Source organism: Ascaphus truei, chromosome 3 (assembly GCF_040206685.1).
Source record: "Ascaphus truei isolate aAscTru1 chromosome 3, aAscTru1.hap1, whole genome shotgun sequence".
Classification (NCBI taxonomy): Eukaryota; Metazoa; Chordata; class Amphibia; order Anura; family Ascaphidae; genus Ascaphus; species Ascaphus truei.
This window is the reverse complement of record NC_134485.1, coordinates 329,192,521-329,200,192: the sequence shown is the minus strand read 5'-3', so window position 1 is coordinate 329,200,192 and position 7,672 is coordinate 329,192,521. Positions and strand designations below refer to the sequence as shown.

Below are 7,672 nucleotides of genomic sequence, written 5' to 3'. Positions count from 1 at the left end.
ATGCCTAAAAAGGGGTTGTGCTATGAAAGTGTAACTCTAATAATAAGAGCCTGTGTAGTAAGCACAACTGGAAAGGAGCTAACTAGAAACACCAAAAACAAGCGCTTGACCTATAACTAAACTAGTGCTCTAACGTGATAACAAAATATCTGAATGATGTGAACATTAATGAGCATATAACATAAATGAGCCAAAACACAAAATATACAGCAGCCTAAGGTTTCCAACAGTGTAGGTTATCTCGTCAACCTACACATAGATCATGTACAAGAATATGAAGGATACCTGGCGCTTAAAAAACAAGAGTGTCCATACAGTGCAGTTCTTGAAAAGTCCAAATTAATACTCCAAACCAATGAACCGGATCGTTGTTGATTTTGAATGTCCCCCCCTATAAAGGGTTAAACAAAAACACACAAATTGCGCAGTATGTCTGGGTTGGTGTAATAGAGACAATGTGAACACAGTGCATCTACTTACAAGATTTCTCTTGTTGCTTTCAATTGAGAGGATCTGGGCTTTAGCCTCTTCTTTCCTGCTGAAGTCACGAATCCCACGTGAGTTTCCTCAATCTTCTTCCTCTTTAGTCTCTCCCGGATTGGATGGTAGATAGCATAGAAGAGGAGAGAATACAGCAGGATAGTGTAGATGGTACAAAACAATTTATTTAAAAAACATAAAAACAGCCAAATGCAAACTCACATGTAGATGTGATATAAGATCAATACTAGCATGCCGTCCGCTACTTGTTAAGAAGTCCCTTTAGCCGCAACTCAGACAGGACAATGAAGACTCCTCTCTGCAGTATCTCAATACTCAGAGCTCCCCTCTCTGTCCGTGGTGAACTCCGGCGCTTGTTCTGCTGACGTCACCACCTGTGCGTCGTCCGCGTGACTGGGGACTTCCTCTGCCGACGGCACCTCTAAACTCCTCCCCCCTAACGCGTTTCGTGATGTGGGGACGTCACTTTCTCAAAGGATAAGGAGTTGGTGTCAACGCACACTATTTATACCCCAGGGACAGCTGTAACCCCTTGGCGTACAACAGTGCATACTGGCATGAAACAACATAATTAAAATCTCCTATCACAAATGTTAGTCATTTAAACAAGTCCAAAGAGACTGAGCCCTGGGATTCAATGACATGTTAAATGCAAAACATAAAGACATTATCTGTGCAGTGGATACAATGTGGGTCAATCCCTTAAGAAGGAGGCTAGGTCGAATTCTATATTCAAGCCTTTAGGTGTCAGTGTCCTCAGTGTGTATATCCAGAAGCTTTCATTCTGGATAGACTCCTGAGTCTGTCACCTCCTCTCCAGTTTATTTTAGGGCACTCTATCCCTTTGCATACTAGTCCTTCAGGATTCTATGATTTTCGAACCCTCTTTTTATATTATACACGTGCTCAGCTAGCCTACGTTTGAGGGGTCTGGAGAGAACAGGCAGACGCCTCAAACATAGGCTAGCTGAGCACATGTATAATATAAAAAGAGGGTTCGAAAATCATAGGGTTTCTAATCATTTTAAAATAGCTCATAGTCAGAATCCTGAAGGACTAGTATGCAAAGGGATAGAGTGCCCTAAAATAAACTGGAGAGGAGGTGACAGACTCAGGAGTCTATCCAGAAGGAAAGCTTCTGGATATACACACTGAGGACACTGACACCTAAAGGCTTGAATATAGGAACGTGGGATTCGTGACTGCAGCAGGGAAGAAGAGGTTAAAGCACAGATCCTTTCAATTGAAAGCAACAAGAGAAATCTTGTAAGTAGATGCACTGTGTTCACATTGTCTCTATTACACCAACCCAGACATACTGCGCAATTTGTGTGTTTTTGTTTAACCCTTTATAGGGGGGACATTCGAAATCAACAACGATCTGCTTCATTGGTTTGGAGTATTAATTTGGACTATTCAAGAACTGCACTGTATGGACACTCTTGTTTTTTAAGCGCCAGATATCCTTCATATTCTTGTTCAACCGGGAAGGAACAGTAGATGGGTGAGTGGATGAGTACACAAAACCCACTGACTGTCTAACATAAATCACACGAGACCCAACTGTTCGTGTTCCTTTATATATAGGATAACGCGGCGGATATATATGGGGCTACTAGTGGTTACATACCACCCATTGGATTTTTGAGTATTCCCGTATGCAGTTTTTCACTATTGGCTCTGGTCAAGAATCACGCAACAATCACAATTGATTTATTTACATGGTTTATTGTTCGGCATTGTGTATGATGTTCATTAGAAGCATTTGTCAGCAAATTGTTACTTGATTTATCTGCACCCACTTACCTGTGCTTCTACAGGAAACCTTGCCGGTTGTGCTTACTACACAGGCTCTTATTATTAGAGTTACACTTTCATAGCACAACCCCTTTTTAGGCATTTATAACACTCACTTTGTACCAATCTGGTCCGATATATTTTATTCCATTATATACCCAATAAATTTGGTTTTAATTTACTCATACTCATATTTCACTACATATAGGACCAGATTTTTTGTCTTTGACTGTATATCACTCATTAGACAGGACACTCTCCCCTCACAGATCCTGAGTGCAATATCAAGGGACTTATCCGGGTGGTAGTGTCTCTGCTCCACCCGGTGTTTCTTTCCCAGTGTATATTACACAGTGTCATGAATTATTTAGCAAAAATAAAGCCAAAATGGAGAAGCAATGTGTGAAAAACTAAGTACACCCTTACTGCTTCCATAGTAATTAAGATGCTTAGTAGCAGACAGGTGCTGCTAATCAAATGCCCTTGATTAATTGATTATAAGCAAGTGTGACCACCTCTATAAAAGCTGAAGTTTAGCAGTTTGCTGGTCTGGAACATTCAGGTGTGTGTTAACACAATGCCAAGGAGGAAAGACATCAGCAATGATCTTAGAGAAGCAATTATTGCTGCCCATCAATCTGGGAAGGGTTATAAGGCCATTTCCAAAGAATTTAAAGTTCATCATTCTACAGTGAGAAAGATTATTCAAAAGTGGAAAACATTCAAGACAATTGCCAATCTTCCCAGGATTGGACGTCCCAGCAAATTCACCCCAAGGTCAGACCGTGCAATGCTCAGAGAAATTGCAAAAAAAACAAGAGTTACATCTCAGACTCTACAGACCTCAGTTAGCATGTTAAATGTTAAAATTCATGACAATCCAATTAGAAAAAGACTGAACAAGTCTTGTTTGTTTTGGAGCGTTGTCAGGAGAAAGCCTCTTCTCTCTAAAAAGAACATGGCAGCACGGCATAGGTTTGCAAAGTTGCATCATTGCGATTTAAGAATTGGGAGAATGTTAGTGTGTCTTTTCCCCAATTGAATCCATTTGCTTGTGCATCAAACTATATTACGCTATGTACTCCTTATCTATTTTTCAAAAGACAGTTACGCGTGACCAGACTATTCTCCTGCAGATATTTATGCGAGTGATTTGTTCACTTCATCACCTCCACACAACTTTCACTGGGTATTTCTTGGTTTGAGTTATAGTGTGGTTAGCACTCTATTGCGCTTTATTTTCTTTACATTATTACTTACACACGGTATTCTAGATCCCGTTTATTTAAAACTGAACAGAGAAGCTCCATTTGCTTTATTGTTGTTTTTGATATTGCGCTTCTCTTTTTCCCTTTACAGTACTATTTGTGCTGGGTGAGCTTACCATATAACACATAACAGCATTACTTTTTCCTCCTCGCCGCCTTCTATTGCTTCACTAATTTTTCCTCTCTCCTCCCTTATTTCCCCATCAGCGTCTTTTTTTTATTTCCTCCTCCCTGTTTCCCTCCAAATTATTTGAGCGAGCTGTGCATCTTTGGCTGCATTAATAGTCAGTGTTATTAGGACTGCGTAGTTCACCTGAGCTCACCTGCATGCAGCTGTTGATGCCTTAACTCTTGTGTGTCGAAAGATTAGCTCTTTTCAATGTTTTCCAAGCACTGCAGGAGCTCCAGTATAAAAATCATTTCATAAGCAATTCCAGAGAGAGTATAACACACAGCCAAAAGGAGTGGGTCCACAAGATCATAAAAAAAAAAAATCCTTTATTTGTCCATATGCAGAAACAGAAGTGAAAACCTCCTACATGTTTCTTGCCCCAGCACTTTATCACGGAGGTTTTAACTTTTGTTTTGTTGGATAAATAAAGGAATTTATATTTTTTATGATCTTGTGGACCACTCCTTTTGGCTGTGCGTTATACTCTCTCTGGAATTGCTTCTGGACGTCTCAACAGTGACAGCACGGACAGCCGGAGCACGGATACAGAACGGGGGCACTTCTGATATGTGAGTTACAGTTTCTATAGTTTTATTTATGTGGTTCAGCTAGATCCAGGGATCATCCCAATGAGGGTCTCTGTGGTGGGTTTATTCCTGGTACCTTGCCCCTTCAGGGATTATTGGTCCCCCTAAAGACGGCATACCACTGAAGAACTGTGTTTAATCTATTCTGTAGCCCCCGTACCAGTGCTGTGTATTTACATAACAAAGACTTATATAATAGATCCATCACTAGAGCGCTTGCATCATTGAACATTCTATGCATATAAAATCATTTCAAGTCCAGGTTGTTTATGCCTTATATTTCTTCTTATATTCCTTTGCAATATCGTATTTCTTGCTCATTTGAAATTAGGCAATTGCTTAAATTCATGACTTGATTACTTTAAAATCGGACTGAACAGAATAAACATGAAACACATTCAGTGCTTACAAGAATTTAACACAGAGAAAGAGAGAGAGAGACTAGTTTTTCTAAGTATTCATTGTATTTAAATAAATAGGTTAAATGAGAAACTTAAGTCAGACCTGACCCAACTGAACCTATTTGCTTTTTCCTCTAGTGTCTCTGTCTCCCTCCCTCGCCCCCCCTTCCTGCTGAATAAATATTCTGTGCCTTTTACTTGAGAGCTAATCCCTCCTTCAGATGTTATACAGTAGCAGCAGAGTTCTGTGTGCATGTGCATGTTTGACTTGTTAGCTGGGAGCCACGTTACCACTGACCTACAGAGATTGTTCAGATATTTGGCTTTGTAACCTTTTAAGGTGAGTGCCTTTTTATGCTTTTTTGAGTTTACAAAATAAGTTATACTGTAAGTAAACAGCATTTCAAGAAAGGGCTAAACCAATTGTGGGTTTATATAATCCAACTCAGTACTTTTGTCTGGAAACAAAGGGTCAATAAAGAGATGCGATATCCTCCAAAAGTATAGGATCTAACTCTGTATTGTATCTTTCCTTCCAAGCAACAGGGAACTTCCAATAGGTTAGTAATATATTCAGGAGTCAAAGGATGCTCATATGGTAACCTAACTCCAGAGGTTACATAGTTACATAGTAGATGAGGTTGAAAAAAGAAATGCATCCATCAAGTTCAACCTATACTCAATTTAGACGACAGATACTTTATCCTATATCTGTACTTACAGTACAGATGTAGTCTGTTTGTATCCGGGTTTTCCTGAGCCTATCCCTTACGTGAGATTTCCCAAGAAACTGGTGCAAGTTATCCGCGATTTAACCTGGGTGAAGTGAAGCCTGAAGGCCTGGCAGAAATTTGATATATGCAATACCAGCCAGGATCTCAAGTCGATAATCACGAGTTATTGTGTCTCCTCACGTCTAGCTGTAGGAAAAACATGCTGACAAGGGCTGGGCTGAATGTCTACTGCATGTTACATGTTGCTAAGGGCTAGGTGGAGTGGCACTCCTTTACTGCAAGTTACATGAGGACAAGGCCTAGGCTGTATGTGTACTGCATGTTACATGCTGACAAGGGCTAGGCTGTATGGGTAATGAATGTTACATGTTGACAAGGGCTAGGTTGAGTGGCACTCACCTTAGTACTTTATGTACAGTACTACTGTAAGTGTATTACATTTACTGCTAAAAAGTAAATACGTCTTAAAACACTGAAACCAGTGAACACTTTATAAAACAAAACTTTTTTTTTATTATTTGAAAAACATTCCCAGTATATTTTTAGTTAATAATTGTGAAATGAATGAAATAAGTGCTCATCCCCACAGCCTTGGGTGTTCCAGGGAAGACTCCTTTTATGCCTTTTAAAAAGACATTTATGTTGTCTGTCACAGCTCGGAAAAGAACCGGGGTCATAATGAAATGCCTTTTTATTTCGTCCATAATATTTCTGCGCAAATTCGGAGCCAGTGCTTTCTTGCCCCTATTGCCACCATAATTAACCACCTTAAACCACTGAAGATACCCGTCATAACTGGCATGGTGTTTCATAATGAGAAGGGCTAGTATGGTCACTTTTCCAGCGCTTCTCAAAAAGTATTTTTCCCGTATGCCCTGCGGGATGTTAGCGTTATGTCTAGGGTTGTGCACGTATCGAGTTACATTTGAAGCTGTACTCTCCTGGGTGCTGTGGGTCATGCAGCAGGTGTGCTTAATTCGCTGGGCGAGGATAGGTGGTCTATGGGGATTCTCATTTGAACCAGTACAACTCTGGGTGCAGAAGGTGTTGGTGGAAGAGGTGTTGTCTTCGGTCAGTGGGTGACGGTAGTATGCTTTCCTCCGGTGGTGTGCTTTGTCTTGGTGGCGTGCAGGCCAGTTCCGGTGAAGAAGGTGCAGGTGGTGGACGGCATTCCTCCAGGTCACCCTTCTGCTCCTGCATTGGACATACAGGGGGATGGACACAAACAAAATAATAGAGCCCAACAATGTCATTGTCAATGTTGCCCATGCCCCTCTACATCCCTTCCATTCTCTCCAAAAGTTGATCCAACTTTGCCTCCATTCTTTCCCTGTATTGCTGTGTTGTGTTGCAAATTCTTCCGTAGTCACTTAAAGATTCCAGTTAACAAGAAAAAAATGCGTGGTGCTCTAAAAACAAGCCAAGAAATTGTATAAAACAAAAATGAATATAAAGTTCAATGAAGTTGAATGATGATTCCTGTGGTATAACCCCCTGAATAATGAATAAGGGATTGCCAACCCATAGGCACGTGGAACAACCGTATTGGTAATCACTACTCCTTTGTAATCCGACTAGCAGGCTAGGGTCCCCACAAACAATGCAGTAAGGGACCTCACAATAAAGTGTCCAGACATATAATATCGGAATGGAGAATTTGCATGTGATGATAAATAACTCACGTTAGGGTTGGTGATATCCACATAGCTAACAGCCTTCTTCCAGAACAAGGGGTGTGCTTCCATTTTTTCTGAGGTAAGTAACACAAGTAAAAAGAAAAAAAAGGCACTAGTACTCAGGAAACAGGAAAAATAATTGATGTCCAAGAGAGCGTGTACCCATAAACATAAATAATTTAATGGATAATGCAAAAAACAGCTACATTACGGGGTAAACAGACCCCCACCAACGCGTTTAGAGCGTGAGCTCTTTCTCAAGGTCACAGTTTATTTCAGGTGCACACAGCGGAGACAGCTTCAAAACAAAAGCTCTCTCCCAGATAATACGGTATGAGATACATTTATACCCTAAAAACTAAAGCTCCACCCCTTTTTGGGGGGGCTTGCGCATCACTAAATATTACATCATTTTGTAATACATAACAATACTAAAACTGATGTAAGTTTGTAATACATAACAAATGATGTAAGTGTGCATCAACTAAAATGACATAATCTTGTAATGCATAACAAAAATGAACTGATACATACAT

At 40.3% G+C, this 7,672-nt stretch overlaps 1 protein-coding gene across 1 annotated transcript in view; it reads left to right on the top strand.

The window, feature by feature from the left end:
• Nucleotides 1-4,119: 4,119 nt before the first annotated feature.
• LOC142489890 (retinol dehydrogenase 7-like) overlaps nt 4,120-7,672 on the top strand; it is a 30,704-nt gene continuing 27,151 nt past the window's right edge. Inside the window, exon 1 of the mRNA XM_075591453.1 lies at nt 4,120-4,307. The gene's annotated coding sequence lies outside the window, so the exon portion shown is untranslated. The remainder of the gene's footprint in view (nt 4,308-7,672) is intronic.